This window comes from Psittacula echo (assembly GCF_963264785.1).
Source record: "Psittacula echo genome assembly, chromosome: 1".
Taxonomy (NCBI): Eukaryota; Metazoa; Chordata; class Aves; order Psittaciformes; family Psittacidae; genus Psittacula; species Psittacula echo.
The window spans coordinates 39,691,444-39,709,821 of NC_137735.1; the positions used below are offsets into that span (position 1 = coordinate 39,691,444).

Here is an 18,378-nt window from a genome sequence, read left to right on the forward strand (position 1 = left end):
TACAGTGTATATAGGGATGTATACCTCATTTTAAAAGTTCTTCATCAATAGAGCTTTTGCACAGGCATAATAGAATAACTGAAACAGTGATCTGGTATATTATAAACTCTATGAGTGTGGTAAATATGCTTTTTGTATGTACACTTATAATTTGTCTATTAAAGAAAGGCAGAAGATAGAGTACAAAAAGACTGGAGATTTTAAGAAAATAAGGGAAAGAGAGGTTCAAGTCTAAATACAGTAAGACTAGATATTGAACTGTGAACTGACAAAGAAAACTTAGATAATATTATTTAACATGTAAAACATACATGCTAATAAATTGGACCACAGATTTACTCTTTAAAAATTGGTGAAAGAGGAGATATAGGCATTCTTTCCCCATAGAAGTAGCTCACATATTTTGAAGAAAGGCAAGTAAATACCTTTGAAAATAGTTACATAGCAATCTGGGGACAGAGAGGGTTAAAATATAGAGAGATGAAGGAAAAACTATGAGTCTGTAAGATCCAAATATAGTAAATATGCCGAAATCCCAACAATTTCAGGGGTCAGGATACATACTTGGAATGACAAAACAGATTAAAAATAATTGGTGTAGCCAAAAAAAAGAGAGGAGGGAATAATCCTAAGCAAAAGCCTTCCTTCTGAATTACCAGTAAGAGCAAGAAAAGACCTTTGACTTTTGAATGTACCCAAGAACCTGTAGTTTGGAAAGCAATAACACAAATTCATAAAGTCAAATATTTATGCAACCCATATCCAAAGGATAATCACAGCTGTCTGACCTTTACTCACCTTGGAACATAGTGGTAGATGTTACTGAGAAAGGCAGATGATTTTTTCCAGGTAGAAAATTACTTTAATTTGTATTTGGGGGCCTTGCCATATTGCAAATCCCAAACAGATTGACATGTCATCCAAGGAGATTTAGTCAGGTTTGACCAGGAGATTAAGCAATACCCACATGATTAGAATAGTGTTCCACAGCTACTTTTCAATGGCTGGATGGGTGTATCTGGTACAAAGCAGGAGACAGACCACGGAGTCAGTAAAATCCAAAAATCCAGCAATTAGATCACTATAAAAAGCATATTTATAAAAACAAAGTTGCTACCACTTTAAAAAATTCTCCTGAATTTGGGAAGAGAATGTCTGAGTTCATATCTCAAGTGTGTTTTCTCTCTATGACCAGAGAATTAGAAACATTTCCTTTCAGTGCAACCTAGTACAATACTTCTATTTTATAATGATATTCAATTCTGTTCTGTGTTGCCTTGAAAGTACATTAAAAAGAGTTGAGATGATAGACTAAAGCCTGATCTGTGAAAAATAGGTAGTATGTTACAGAAAATACCAAACCTGGTCAGAAACACAGGGTTTTTCATTCTGTCAATTATATGCATTCAAAAACTGAACAATTAAGTACAACTTTGACTTCAAGACAAATACTGACTTTATGATGCTGGTATTCTGTCTATAATGTATTCACTGATACACAGTATGTTTTGTTTATGGTCAGCAGCTGTTGACCTCTCAGAGACCCAAATCTTCCTTTGCAGAAAAACAAATACTTTTATGTAGATGGGACTTTCAGTCCTTCATTTTATTAGCTTTAACTTCCTCCAAACTGAACATCTGAAGATGAACATCTTCTGAAAAACATGAACATCTGTCTATCTTAAAATTACAATCAAAACCATCTTTCATTATTTTGCAAGCTGAATTTCTGCATTGTTGAACAAAAGTCACTTCGCAGTTCAGTATTTTACCAATTGTCACTATGCTACTATTTATTTACTGTAGTCCTTAAAATTCAGGTAGCTGTGTTCTAACATTTATTCTAAATCTTTACGCATAAAACGAGTCATTAAAACAATTTATTGGGCTCACATAGGACTTCTATATTCTTGATAAATATTTTTTCTAAACTGTAAACAAAAGAGCTGAAGTAAGAAACAAGTGCAAAATAAAACCTGGCCACTAAGTGGTACCTTGAATTCTCGCTGATATTTAAACCAGCTGAATAATGAATATGAGTGTATTTATCAGCTTTAAAGAAGTCCGAGTACACCAAGCCACTATCGTGGTTGCTCTTGGCACTGGCAGTCTCTCTCCCTGTCTCTGGTTCTCTCACTGATGACCAAAATCTTTGGGCTCCCTCTGCTGCCTTGGCTACGTATAACACAGCAAACACACAAAAACAATGGGTTAAAAAAAACCCCAAACTTGGATCAGCTGCAAAATAGCCCAGTGCCCACTTTACGTTATAGGACTGTATAGTTTGCAGTAAGGAAGAGGAATTTGTCAGTGCGCAATGGGAACTTACAGTGTGTGGCAGAAATCAGCTTTCAGTAAGTGCATCCTCTTAAACCCGTGCACACCTGGTCTAGCTATCAGAAGAGACAGTCAAACCAATGTATCTTAATTTGGCTTACGGCAGCTGGTAAACTCTGTAAATTGGTTCTTTCTTTTTTTGAAGGTTTGCTTGGGGTTTTTTACATTTCTTTTGACTTATTTAGAGTATGGGTTACTGCTGGGAATTCATATTCCCTTTCTTCTTTCATAGTGTGGAAAAGGCATACCACCTCTTGCTAGGAATTTATGTCATATACGCTCTGAGGAGCCAAAGAAAAAGTAAAACACGTAATCTAAAACTCCCTTAAACAAACTTTCCTGATGGGTGCGACTTAAAGTCCAGCCTTGACAATCTTTCTGTGTTATTGAGCCAGATGGTAGTACCAGACCTGTACATGTCTGATGATATTCATAAAGCAAGTATTTCACACTCATTCTTTAGTCAAGTAAACTTTCATTGCATCATACGCATAGGGGAAAATCTACATCCAGTCTTTCTTTACAGGTTGCTACTATTATGCTTTTCTTCAATTGGGATTTTGAAATCTTAAGGAATATGAGATTAAATAAAAATGTGGAAGCCCAGAATAAAATTACTCTTTCATTATAGGAAATTAACATAAATAACATAAATTAACATCTTGCATTTTTTATTTAAGATAAATAGTAACCTACCGAAGTACACTTAACCTTAAAAGACTGATAAATCAATAGTATTGCTTGGTCATGTAAAGTTAAATATATATTGTCAATGTGGGAACTGTATACTACAGGAAACCAAATAATTTGCTTATTGATACACTGGGACTGAAATTTCAAGCTTTATCACAACAGCCTCAAAAGCTTACAGAGGGTTTGGGTTTTTTTTTGTAGCTCAAGCTGTGCTAAGGTTGTATTTGCACTGTATCTCAGAATGAGCGGTGTCAACATAAAAAGAATATACTATTCAATTTTACAGGGTAAGAATAACACCAATGCCAACATTTTCAGCTACAAATATTTACAAACACAGTAATGAATACATGAAGCAAAGGCTACAGGACAGTGAGGCTAAAGGGCAGATAGTAGGCCACACCAAAAAGCCTTTTATTCTAGTAAATATGATTGACCAACTTCCACAAGGTGTTCTGAATTTTAAGGTCAGGAGCAACACTTTGGTCTTAATCCAGATTTACAACAGTATTTACTAAGTGTGTATTAATATGCTTAGCGTAATGCACGTGCTAGAAGTTTATTGAAACGGACACTCACTGAGAGATCTAATGGTAAATTATAACAGTGCAGACAATTAACACATTCAAAAGCGTATGTCCCTTACTTCTTCCTGGCACATTTTTGCTGATGTATATTTCTTGACTCAGTCTCTAAAGAACTGTATTATCCTGAATGTTGTTAGAAAGCAGGTGATATACCTTTTAGCACTCTAATACACTAATAAGTTTATCTTACATTTACAAATAAAATGTGCTTTTAACCTACATTAACCCATCTTTAAACCATCATAATTACTCTTCTTTACAAGTCACAGCTTTTTAATTTCATTAGCTTCATCTTCAAGTGAGTATTTCTGTTTAAATTTTATTCTACCTATTCTCTTTAAATAGAGTGCTTGAAAGGAGTGTTCACTTGTATACATTGCAAAGCTTAATGCTGAAGCATTTCATCAAATATTTTTTCTAAATCCTTTGTAGTTGATTGTCTCAATGCAAGGAAGTGTGTGCCTTTCTTTGGTGAAAATATGCTGAAAAAAATCTGTGCAGTGGATATAGTGATGTGTTAATACTGACGTGACAGACAAATATCTACATTGCACAATATTCATCTCAGATAAGCGAACATGTAATAAAGGCCACTTTATAGTTTCAAGATTACAAAAAGCATTCAACATTTTTACCTATTTGACAATTAACTCCCTTCTATCAAGGCACAGAGAAGTCATTAAATTGTTATTGTGTGAGTTTGGAAGACAGATTATTTAACATCCTTCATTTTATCATTAACTTGCCTCTGACACTCCGAGCCTGGGTTATAGGCTCAGGAGTAGGCAGAGATTTTTCACATTCTAGTGGATCTGTAGCTGTCCAGTTTGTTATATGTCCAGATGAATCCATGCAAATCCCTCTGATGAGCTTGCATTCTAAGCAGACAGCATCATATCACCCTGCCCTGATACAGCATATTTTCAACACCATATAGAAATTCTATAGTATGCAAAAAAAGAGCTCCAAACTGGTCAGTTTTATAAGCAGCAATGGAAAATACTGTTTTATGCAGTTCTGCTCTGAAACTTTTAGTCTACTGGATTACAACAGTGCAACAGCATGATGAAGCAGAGAGGAACAAGGAAAAGTTAGGCAATGGTAGCACAGCCAATTCCTGTCCATCTAACCAAGTTACAAGATGTGGCATGGCACCAACTACTTGCAACAGCTGATCAAGTGTGCATATTGTATATCACTATTGGGTGTTGAGGAGAAGAGGTGGTTTTAGGTGCCCATTAAGAATGAGACCAACTGGAGCTGTGCATAAAAACATGCGGGTTAAGCATCTAGTTTGCTGATGAACTGTAATAGATGGTGCAGCAGGTGGATAGGTTGGTTAACACCATGCAGAGAAGAGGCTAGTACAGATGATACTGTACATGATGGTTATCAGGTACCAACAGCTGAATTTCCAAATCTTGGGAAATCTGGTTCCCTATTAACGCTGAAACTCATCCTTACACCACAAGTCAGAAATGAGGAGAAATAATCTCACTGTACTTATCTCCTGGCCTTTGGGATGTTTATGCTGATGATTATACTATTGTATACTTTTTTCCTAACCTTCTCTTTCTGTGTTATAAGATCTGAATATTTATGTTTTCTTTCCTGGCACCTATAATGGAGATTTTTCTCAGGAAGTAACTACAGGAGTTTGGGCTCCTTTGATGACTCTGACAAAGTAAAGGAAATGTCGATTTTTCCTTTTTGATTCGTTTGATGATTTATAATTGATTCAGAAAAAAAAAAATTGAAAAAATAATAGACAGTGTTTGGATTGGATCATTCCAGAATTAAATTTCAGGAATTTGTGCAGAAAATGAACTTTGCAGTGAAGAAAAAAATTTTGACTCATGTTTGGTTTAGGTTTGGACCAGCAGAAATGGCTACTTACATTGATCTTTAAAAATCACCAGAAGCTTTACCTTTGCTGAAGTTGATGACCATTGCAGAAGCCAGTGGCAGGCTTCTTTCCTTGGTCCCTCCAGTGGTTTTAAAACTGTTTTCAGAAGCAACTCTCCAGTGAGTTATTAGGGAGCAGTAGTGTTCGTTCCTTGGTTAACAGAGTGTGATTATGTTATTTGAAAAACAGACTCAGTTACAGGATGATTTCCATATATTTCACATTTGAAAGCCAGTATATTCAACATGGATATACAGAAAAACAGACATATAAACTATGAATTGAGATATATCAGTAGAAAATGAATAATCTTGTTTTATTAAAAATGAGGTTAAACTTTTTTGTTTGTCACTGCAACAAACCAACTCAAGAGCAAGTCTCAAGTTTATTTTAGATATTGTCTTGAGGCCAAATTCTGCTGAAAGCTTTAGAGATACAGTGCAATCCTACTTAATAACAAAGTGCATTTGCCTGAGAAAGTACTGGAAAAAGAGTCAGTTCTTGCTTCCAGGTCTTAAAACCTCCCTTTTCTAAATATCCTTTCAATGATTTACGAAGAACTGAAACTTTCTGTATGAAAGGAAAATATTTCATGCAGTCAACATCTTTAGATTGACTGTGAAGTTACAGTCTAGAATAAGTGATACTGTAATGATGAAAAGCTGCTTGAAAATGTCTTGGACATTTTTGATAGCCTTAGATGAAAGTACTGCCACAGAGGATCCAACTCAGTTTGTGTTTGCAGCATCAATGGAAATTTAAAAGTGATGCAGGAACTGAAAAGGATTATATTCTGTGCACAAACATGTCATAGGTCTGAAAAGATAATAGCAAGTATCTACAGTAAAACAGAAGTTCAGACTGAGTTTTCACTGACAGCAGTCATGTAATGGGCACAAACAGAGTAAAGGTGTGGTCCCTTTGCAAAAACTGAATGACTTAAAAGTGGAATCTAGAAACATAATATACCAGGTTTTCACAATCAAATACTAAAATTCCCCTTTCAGTTGTTCTGACTTGTAAATGTAATTAATTTTTGTGACTATGACCCATAATTTATTTCAAGATTTTTTGGAAGAAGATGAGTTGGAATAGTTTTTATACTTATTCCAGTAAGGCTTGGTGTCTGAGTCACAGCCAAATTCTGTAACACTTTTAGGAACTTGTAGCTGAAATTCAATGGGATCTTTATGTAATATGGAGAATAAATATATGAGTCAGAAATAAAGACTGCTGGTTCCATTTAACTTTTCCTACTGATATAAGCAGACCACCTGGATCCTAATACCCATCTGTAAGGGTAACTTATGATTAATTACAGACCTGTCTGATGCTGTCAAGGTTTCCAGACATAACTTTTATTACTTCCCGGCATCCAAGTACAGTGTTTCTAGATTATGGCACATGCAGAAGACAGGCACTCTGAGCTCAAGTAGAAAAGCTGCAGGATAAGACTGACAACAGGCTTTCTCATTTTAAAGCAGACTGCTCACTGCTGATCTATTTTTGTGCTGCTTGAAGATGCAGTTCTACACATACAAAATAAATTAATTGAAAAGTATTGCATACAGACTTTTACAAAGAAAACACTGATCATCTTCCTAAATTTTAGTTGTTTTTTGTCATTCAGTTGAACAAAAGACCAAGACATGATACTTAAACACTTTGGTATTCTGCCAATACATATATCCACACACAAATGTTTTCAGTAATGAACAACAGCAACAACAAAATGTTAAATGTTGAATAAAATCTCCAAGATTCTTCACGAAAAACAATCAGCAATTTATAGTCCCAGCTGTCACACACAACGTGGAAAATATTCTAGTACTTCAAGGCCTAGTGCTGAAAGCTGAGTGGCTTTATCCACTTGTTCAAGCTAGGCATCCACAAAAACTCTCTTCAGCTATCACCAGATGCATGCAGTGTCTTGTGTTTTGACTTCCTAGTCCTGGGTGAAATGTCAAATCAGGTATACCACTATCCATACCAACTTGAGGTATATCTAATTCTGTAAACGTTTTAGAACACAGCACTGAGAGATTATTTCATTAGTCTAAGGAACAGGCAGCAGTGGTAGCCTTACACATGTGTGCTGGGCCATGCTTTTGCTAAAGTTTCACTTACATTGAGGGGAACCTACCTTCAAATATTTTTTACCACATTTGAAGAAAAGAATGAATCCAGGCTTGCAGTTTCTTTAGTACTTACGTCATAGAAGTTTAGGAGTAATTTTTCTGTTTTTCTAAATTAGATACTCTCCAGGATATGTATTATAATCAGCTCTTCCAAACATGCTATAGGAAATAATTTTCCCCATCTGATCCATCTTAACAAACATTCTTTAGATCTGAAGATAAAATCTTAATATTAAAAAAAAAAATTAAAATTGTACGATACAAAAAGATGAACAGCTCAATTTAAAGACACTAAATTTTCCATTTCCCCATAGCTATATATTGCAACTAATAGGAACAGAAGTCTTGAAGGGATCTCTTACATGGTCAGTGCAAGTCTTTACTACTGCAGATAATTTTGCTTTATAATCCTATTCATCACCTGTTCTAATGTTGTCTAAAACCCATGGTTTCTTTACATGTCAGCCCTTATGAAAAGTCATTCCAGAATCTTTATCTCCTCATTCCAAGGGAGACTTAGCCTTTAGCCAAATATTTATGTACTGTGTTTACCTACACCCATTTGATCTTGTTCTAGAAAAGCTGAAGAAAAGTTCACACCTCCTATTAATTCTTACATACATTTGCTTTCATTGACTTTTCTTTTTCTGCTTGCTTTTGTACAGCATTGCATTATAAAAGCCTATGTTGTTTCTCTCATCCCCTCCAGCATTTTCTTACTTACTTTTACATCTTCATATTTATCTTTTCAACCTGTTTGAATAGGAGCTATCAGGTTAGCAGTCGCTAAAGGTCTATATCCTGCTATAGTGATTACAGGATTACCCAGAAAAAGCTGTAAAGACTACTAATTTGCAAGCTGAGATCTACTCAGTCACTATTATGGAAAAGCTGAGTATCTGTGAAAAGATGATTGTGGCATCACTACATAGCTCTGTTCACACTGTATGAAGTATGCTGTTTATAAAGTTTCATATTTTGTTGCAATCATATAAGATTAATTCCATTGAGGTTATAAGTATGTAACACTCATAAAGTTTTTTTAATTTATAAGAACACAGATATCATGTAAAGACATCATAAAAAAAGAAAACAAAAACAAAAAAACAAACAAACAAAAAAAGAAACCCAAAAACACAAACAAACAAAAAAGGACTAGGCCAAAATAAATAGTTGTTCAAACATCTTTAGTATAGCTGCCTTATAATGTGTATTTAAGCAATGGAAATTAACCTCATCATGATATAGGGGGATTTTGTCCTTAACTCCCATTAGCACTAATAAGAGTTAAGTCCATAAATCCCCATCTATCACTGTAAGAATATAGCCTTTCTCCCTTGTTTTTCCATTAACCTGTAATTTACTAGCATTTTGTTTACAGAAATAAAAGCTACAGTTGTCTTTAGAATAACTGTTACATTAACATGAATAAAGAAAATTAAGGCTTCTTCGACTGTCACTTTTGTTCCTGGTTTCTGTTCTTGAGTCTAGTAAATACGTGCTGGAAAAGTTCTCCAGCATAATCGTCTTACATGAAGCATTAACCTTGAAATTCTTTCTTTGAATAAGTGTGAGTTATTTTGGCATCATTTAAAAATTCAGTTCTGTTCTCATATCTTCATTCTATTGGGAATACTTGGTACTTCATGCACTCTGGGTGTGCACTTTTAATTACAATAGCCAAAGTAATCGCTTAGCCTGAAAGAGCTGTGCACTCACATATTTTATACATCATACTCATATTGCAAAGAGATATCCTAAATTGTATCCCAAAAGTTGAAATCATCTTATAATACTTTAATATTAAACTGTAAAATTATACCATTTATCAAAAGAGATGGTAAAAATATGTTTCATACATAGTTATTTTCCATGAATACACAGCATGTTGTCAAATATGGTCACTAGCAGCTGGTAGAAAAAGAAGTATTATGAGACTGTGATTCAGGCTTTACTTTTCTTTAAAAGCCAATGGGATCAGCAAGGTGTGGGCTGATAATGCATTTTAACTGACATGCCCCTCCCTGTGTCATTACTGGCATTATAACAATGGAGCCAGACCTCTTTTTTTTTCTTTTTTTTCCCCCTAAATCCTCCTAGATTCTAATACTAATTTACACAATAGTAGAACTCAGCATCTGTGAGAGAGATTGCTTTCTTCAACAGCACAAAACAACCTGTGTGACTTCAGAAACTATCTCGTTTATCACACAGTCTTCAGCAGGCCCAGTTAGTTGACTAAAAGTCTGTGGGTACGAATTAAGGGACAGGCTGGTACGGGTGATACAGTTGTGGGAGTCTATCATAGACCTCCTGATCAGGATGAAGGAGTTGATGAGGCTTTCTACAGGCAACTGAAAGCAGCCTCGCAACTACATGCCTTGGTCCTCCTGGGGGATTTTAACTACCCCAATATTTGCTGGAAGACTCACACAGCCAATTCACAGCCTAGGAGGTTCCTCCAGTGCATTGATGATAACTTCTTAATGCAAATGGTGGACAAACCAACTAGGAGAGGAGCGCTGCTGGATCTAGTACTCACCAACAAGGAGGGTCTGGTTGAAGTGGTGATGGTCAATGGCAGCCTTGGCTGCAGTGACCATGAGATGGTGGAGTTTAGGATCCTGTGTGGGAGGAACAGAATACCTAGCAAGGCCACAATTCTGTATTTCTGAAGGGCCAACTTTGGCCTCTTCAGTCAATTGCTAAGGGAAGTCTCATGGGAAAGGGTACTAGGTGGTAGAGGGGCTCAAGATAGTTGGTCAGCATTCAAGGATCACTTCTTCCAAGCTCAGGATCAGAGCATCCCAATGGGTAGGAAATCAAGTAAGGGAGCCAGGAGACCAGCATGGTTAAACAAGGAACTGCTGGGCAAACTCATGTGGAAAAAGAGAATCTATGGATTATGGAAGGAGGGGCTGGCCACTTGGGAGGAATATAGGACAGTTGTTAGAGGATGTAGGGAGGCAATTAGGACAGCTGAGGCCTCCTTGGAACTTAATCTTGCAAGTTGGGTTAAGAACAATAGAAAGGGCTTCTTCAAATAGCGGATAAAACTAACACGAGAGGAAATATAGGCCCACTGCTGAACGAGGTGGGTGCCCTGGAGACAGAGGATATAAAGAAGGCAGAGGTTCTGAATGCCTTCTTTGCCTCTGTCTTTACTCCTGCAGACTCTACCCGGGGGCCCCAGATTCCTATAGCCCCAGAAGGAGTCAGGAGAAAGGAGGAGTTTGCTCTGGTAGATGAGGACTGAGTTAGGGATCAGTTAAGCAATCTGGACATCTATAAATCGATGGGTCCGGATGGAATACATCCACGAGTGCTGAGGGAGCTGGCGGAGGTCATTGCTAGGCCACTCTGCATCATCTTTGGTAAGTTGTGGGAAACAGGAGAGGTGCCTGAGGATTGGAGGATGGCAAATGTCACGCCAGTCTATAAGAAGGGCAAGAAGGAGGACCTTACCTCCATCCCTGGAAAGGTGATGGAACAACTTATTCTTGACACCATCTCTAGACATATCAAGGCTGAGGGGGTCATTAAGAGTAGCCAACATGGTTTTACCAAGGGGAAGTCATGTTTGACCAACCTTATAGCCTTCTATGAGGAAGTAACTAGGTGGATGGATGATGGTAGAGTGGTAGATGTGGTTTTTCTTGATTTCAGTAAGGCATTTGATACTGTCTTCCACAGCATCCTCATAGATAAGCTAAGGAAGTGTGGGTTTGATGATCAGGTAGTGAGGTGGATCAAGAACTGGTTGAAAGGAAGAAAGCAGAGAGTTGTGGTCAATGCGGCAGAATCTAGCTGGAGGTCTGTGACTAGTGGAGTCCCTCAGGGGTCGGTGCTGGGACCAGTGCTGTTTAATGTTTTCATCAACGACCTGGATGAGGGAACTGAGTGTACCCTCAGCAAGTTCGCTGATGACACTAAACTAGGAAGAGTGGCTGACACACCAGAAGGCTGTGTTGCCATTCAGCAAGACCTGGACAGGCTGGAGAAATTCAACAAGGGCAAGTGTAGAGCCTTGCATCTGGGGAGGAACAACCCCATGTACCAGTACAGGTTGGGGGTTGACCTGCTGGAAAGTAGTGAAGGGGAAAGGGACCTGGGGGTCCTGGTGAATAGGAGGATGACTATGAGCCAGCAACGTGCCCTTGTGGCCAAGAAGGCCAATGGCATCCTAGGGTGCATTAGAAAGGGTGTGGTTAGTAGGTCAAGAGAGGTTCTCCTCCCCCTCTACTCTGCCTTGGTGAGGCCGCATCTGGAATATTGTGTCCAGTTCCGGGCCCCTCAGTTCAAGAAGGACAGGGAATTGCTTGAAAGAGTCCAGCGCAGAGCCACAAAGATGATTAAGAGAGTGGAACATCTCCTTTATGAGGAGAGACTGAGGGAGCTGGGTCTCTTTAGCTTGGAGAAGAGGAGACTGAGGGGTGACCTCATCAATGTTTACAAATATGTAAAGGGTGAGTGTCAGGATGATGGAGCTAGGTTTTTCTCAGTGATGTCCAGTGATAGGACAAGGGGTAATGGGTGTAAACTGGAGCATCAGAGGTTCCATGTGAACATCAGGAAAAACTTCTTTACTGTGAGAGTGACAGAGCACTGGAACAGGTTGCCCAGGGGGGTTGTGGAGTCTCCTACGTTGGAGATATTCAAGGCCCGGCTGGGCAAGTTCCTGTGTGATGTACTCTAGGTTACCCTGCTGTTGCAGGGGGGTTGGACTAGATGATCTTTTGAGGTCCCTTCCAACCCTTGGGATTCTGTGATTCTGTAATTGGGTTGTGTACCTTCTCTCACTCTCAAGTAATTTCCATTGTCCCTTCAGCTCATAAACCATCTTACGCAGGAGGCACTACCCTGCCATCTAGATTCACTATATAGATGTCTCAAAACAAGGATCTACAGGTTGCCACCTTCCTCCCTCTCTCCAAACCATATGTAATCAATCCCAGCTCACAGGCTTCTCTACTCCTCTGCCTCTAGGGCTCCAGTTTGGTGAGGCTTTTATTTTTCCAAAACAACTTCAATCCAGGGCTTTGACACAGCAAAGCCAACAAACATTAGCTCCCTGTAGCTGCAGCCTTTTCCACAGCTTGGAAAGGTCCCAACTTGCAAGCCTTTACAAAATATTATCAAACCCTAGAAGCAAATTTAATCCCGTATCTTTCATTCCAAAAAAAAACAAAACAAAAAGCCAACAAACTAAACAAAATAAAAAGATTAAAAAAAAAAACACAGGCAGCTGCCTCCTCCAGGCATTTGTTGTTAGACATTGTAAGCCATTGTGAACAGATATTGATCAAACACTTTATCACAATCATAAAGATATTGAAGGTAAATTAAAAACAAATATATTGAATACACTTAATGAAAAACAAGTATGCGTTCACTATTTCTTCTTTACCTGTTTTTAATGATAATAATTTAACAATAATCTTCAAAAGCATTTCTGGGGAATCTGGATTTATTCCTTTGCTTTAAAAAATAAGCAGTCTGCATTGCCTGACCTTCGAGTCACTAGATTTGTTTTTCATTTAATAGATTTCCAGAATGTAAATGTACAGGAACATATAAAAGCCAATATATTGGCATAACATGACTAGTTAAAGAAGATTGCTAGTCTGCTTTCCTTCCACAAACATTGACACAATATGTGGAATCTGGCACAATCTTCTTTTTAGTTCTTTTATCAACTTTTATAGACTTAAATTGAAAAAGGGTTTAGCTACTCAACTCCTAGTAAAATTGAAGGGATAGAATACTGAAAATTTGATGTTTCTAGTCAGTCTAATAAATAGTTCGTGTTTTGCAATATATTTTTCCTTATTTTCGTGAATTTTATGAAATTGGTTACTCTATAGTTTTAGAAAACAGTATAGAAAATACATCATTTGCACACCTTGATATAATCTATATATATAGAATTTAGAATACATATATACCTAAAAACCAACAGTTTTCAAGGTATATGTTTATACTTTACACTGGTTAAGTCTTTCATTGATTTTGGATAACTTCTTTGCAGATTTTAAATATTTATACTAGACTTTTTAATGTAACAAGGCTGTTTCCCAGCTTACCAAAATGTAGAGAAAATGATTTCAGAACCCAAAGTTATGAAAGCAGGTGACACACCTAGGAAGAGTATTTGGTGCACAAGTAGTGTATATACTTATTTGCTGAACCCTGAATTTTTGTTTTGTAAGGGAATCTGAGATATAATATTACAGGTGGCAATTTTGAAGTCCTAGTTTTAGTTAGTTCTTTGCCAAGGATATTCTAGTTCTATTGACTTCAATATGAATACTGCTGGGCAGTCATTGGAGTCAAATACTGAAAAGGAATTAGGCAAAATTTAAATAAAACTTTAACAAAACTATTCACAGGACACCCACCAAGATACCTGGTAGTTCAGAAGCACAAGAAAAACAAAACAAAACACAAGAAAGATTAAAAATATTAATGTACACCTTAAAATCTGCATTTATACATCCATGAACAAAGAAAGAGAGGTCTTCATTCGAAATCCATCAGCAATCTTTTCTGAATAGCTCAAATAATTTCCTAAAGCTTCCTGAGGTCAGAGGCAAGCTAGCCCTCACTCAAATTCCCAAAACATCTGGCCTGTCCTACTTAATGGAGGGGGTGAGAACACCCACAATTTTAAACTAGTCTGGGATTGGAGTTTTATCCAGGAGCAGAACAGGCCCTACTGCTCATCCTCAGCCTGCAAGGGCTTAAATTTAGAGCTTAAATCAACAGCAAAGTGCTTAGCCAACTAACTTCAGCCAGGATTAGACAGGAAAGTTTTCCATGTTTTCATGTGTGGAACTTGCCTTATACAGCAAAATTTCAAGAGTCACAGGACACAGGAAGACTTTCTCTTAAAGCCCATCAACAAAGACATGAGGGAGTCATGTGGTTCTGGAAAATCTACAAAGCTGTTTCTTACTGAGGGAGTGGTATGGTACTGCAGTTGCTCCCAGCATCTCTATGGATTCCATAATTCTAGATTGAGAACAGTAAGGTTCGTTTTACTGCCGAAAGCTGATCTGGAAAGAAATATTCCACCTATGGAATTATCCAGGGACTGATCATCAGGAAGGATTCTGTGAGTCAGACAAACTATCATAATCAACAGCATATCTACATTGCTTCTTGTAATGAATGCCCTACAGCTATTCAGTACAGAAAAGCATGTTCTTAGGGATGTTTGGCACTAATCAAATCTTAGTACTCTGACACAGATTTGATGTGTCAATTAGAGTTAAGTACTCAGCAATCAATTTAAATCACAGCTAATTTCTCTTTAGTTGCAATCTCTGACAGATTAATGAGTTACAGTTTATGGTGAAGCATGGAATTTGTTGTAATTTTTTTCACTCATTAACTGAACTGCCATAGATATATGCACTATCCTTGCTGCAGTTCAGACCTGCAATAATGAAAAGATGTAATAAAAAAAAGTCCCCTTATTTGCAATAATAAATCATGCAAGTGAAAATATCACCAATGTTTATTAGCATGACAAGCAAAAGGATGAGCCATTTCACTCTAGCCTAAATTTATTGATAATTAAGGAAGTTCTTGTCCTTAGATTTAAAATGTTTTCTGCCTCTAGTGTTTACCCTTCAATATATTAATCGATGCCAATTAAGTCATCAATCAACTCATAAGTCCTTTGTACTACTGATTTTAAAAAAGCAAACTTTTCTTGACTATTTTCACAGAACTGGCTATCCTATCCAGTCCTACATCATCCTTTTCTGCACCTTCTTCTATATATTCCTTTTCTGACCATACATGACTACAGAAGAGGCCTCATCATAATTAATTTCAGTAATCATGGAGTTCCAAATATTAAGCATGAGGAAATATGGGGGAATCCTTCAAATTATACAAACTATATTTGCATTTTGTTTATATTTACATGTCAGTGTAAATTTCAAGAGTCTTCTACTTTGATTTTGCGATGACATTGGTAGTCTGCATGGAAAATGACATACCAATTTCAGGGGCTTAAATTTAGATACTTGTTTTTCTATCTTAAGGAAATTTTATCAAGGCATATTGAAATCATGAGGTGAATAGCTTTTGTTCCAGTCTGAAATTTTCAGTTATGTAAAGGAAAACTAAGGAAACTCCATCAATTACCTAAAGTAATTTGATTACCTAAAGTGCAGGCAGACTGTTTAGGGCCAGTGAAGAAATCTGAAATGGAAAGATGTGATTGCCACAAAGTAATAATATACCACAGGGCATCCTGTCTAATTATACTAATCAAGGAAGCAATAAAAAAATGTCAAAATATATTGAAAATGCATAAGGCAACCACAGTATTTTGCAGAACAAAGACCAAGCATTTTTTTCATTTATCGAAGAAGCAAAATGGAAAAGGAAGTGACAAATGCACTACGTATTTCTTCATATTTTGGCGTACCAAGGATGCCGTTCTGAAATATGAAACTACTAGTACTATTTTACTAGCAAGTGAATACCTGATAACTCAGCATCTGACAACTTGGGGGAGTGAGGGTGGATAAAGGGAGACCAAATAGTCTCATTCCCTGTGGGGTGATAAACATATTCAATAAATTAAATAAATCATAATTATAAAGTATACTTATTTTGAAGTGGCTCTTCAAGACATTGGGTATTTTTTTAGGCCAGGATTCCCTTGGATCTTATTTTATCTGATACATATTCTTCTCCCTTGCAACATCTGCATAAACCATTTAAATAATCCCTTATTTCCCCCATGACTCTAGTAGTTCTGTAGATTTTTTCCTTCTAATTTTCATTCCTTAGCAGCAGGTAACCCTTCTAATTTTCATACCTTACTTCAGTCTTCTTGTGAGCAGCTCTTTCCAGTACATCTGTGGTATCTTCTTAGGAAGGGAGGATAATATCCAGTTTTCATTACAACAAAGAGCCACAGTAATCAAATTTTAAAAAAATCTTCACAAGAACAATATTCCTCATGTTGTTCATGTGAAGAATAATATGAGAAAAATAAAGCCATAAATTTAATGTGGCTTTAAATTTACTCTTAGAAGTATTCATAGAAAGTCCGTAAGATTTTCATGTTAAAATTTTACAGTGAGCTAGATCAGATAAAGCTAGAATCATCTTACAATGTTATGCAAAAGACAAGTCTAGATTTCACTTGGATATATGTCCTGGGTTTAGCAGTAGCAGTCATTTTTCTACCTCTTAGCAGCTGGTGCAGTGGTGTGTTTTGACTTTCGGCCTGGGGATAGTGCTGATAAAGCCGATATTTTCAGTTACTGGTCAGAATGTTTACCCTGACCAAGGACTTTGTGAGTCTCATGCTCTGACAGGGAGGAGGAGAAGGTGGGAGGAAGCAGGGACAGGACACCTGACCCAAACTAGCCAAAGAGGTACAGCACGTCATGCCCAGGATGTAGAACTGAGAGTCCCTGGAAAGGCTGGATCACGGCGGGGTGGGGGCGAGGTTCCGGTCGGTGAGCAGTTGTATTCTCTTCCCTTGTTATTTCCTTTATCATTATTATTGGTGGTAGCAGTAGTGGTTTGTGTTATACCTTAGTTATTAAACTGTTCTTATCTCAACCCGTGGGAGTTGCATTCTTTCAATTCTGCTCCCCGTCCCTCCAGAAGTGGAGGGAAGAAAGGGGGGGGGGGGGGGGGGAATAGACTGTGTGGTTCTGATTTACGACCTGGACTTAAACCACGGCAATATATCAATCAAAATTGTAATAGTATTTGAAACTTCAACAAGTAGAGTTCTGGAAGATTATTCATTTATGCATGAAAATTTGATTATTTGGTTCCAATGGCAGCATTCAAAAATTATGACAGCAGGTGATATGCAATGTTCAGGTTAAAGCATATTTTGGAAATTTTTATATATCCTTCTCTCAGATCTAGAAAGATTCCACATATAGTGCATATTAAATAATGCATTAAAGAAACCAGTGATAGCTAGTCAATTAATATCTTCAGGATTTGTGAAGAACTTTCCATTAGGCAGTCTAGCTATATTCTGCATGCTGTGGGAATATAGCTCTACCTGTATCAGTATAATGAAGAAGAAATCTGTAAGCACTTTAAATTTTACTGTGTGTTGGAAATTGTTACTAGAGTCCATAATAGCCTCATCTTCAACAAAGCACAATTACCTGGTCTCCCAATTTTTATTTTGTTGAGCCCTATGAAGCTGATGACCAGTATCCTGACCCTGTAAGAAAGTTCACCCTGTGTCTGAGGGTTTCAAAGGACAGTGGAGCAAGTGCAAACCTATAAAGACTCACTCCATAGAACCAGGGTACAGCAGCTGTTCAGACAATGGTAGCCTTCAGGCTCTGGAAGTCACCACAACTTAAATGATGATTTGATGATTTCTCTCTCCCCTCAAGGAACCTTCCCAGCACACAGTTATTTGAGTTGGGAGTAACCCCCTCCAGGCAAGTAGCACGTGAGAATAGCAATCCTCTTGTAGGAAAACGAATCAATTCTGGCAGTTAAATTCTGGTCTCTGTGTTTACATGAAGAAATTCTACCTGTTTAAAGCAGTTTAGCCTTATGCTCACAATGTATAATTATAAACTGAGACTATGAATACTTGTCTTTCATACTGCAGCAATCAAATAGATCTCTTTCCTTTTGACAGATTAGGAAATTTTTTTGTGAATAATGAGAGCCAATTTAAGTCAGACTTTTCAAGGGAAAGAAC

The 18,378-nt window shown here is 37.2% G+C and overlaps 1 protein-coding gene across 1 annotated transcript in view; it reads left to right on the forward strand.

The window, feature by feature from the left end:
* The window catches only part of GLRA3 (glycine receptor alpha 3), a gene marked incomplete at both ends in the record, with an annotated part of 76,647 nt that overhangs the window by 23,569 nt on the left and 34,700 nt on the right, over nucleotides 1–18,378 (forward strand). The gene's annotated exons all lie outside the window — the stretch shown is intronic.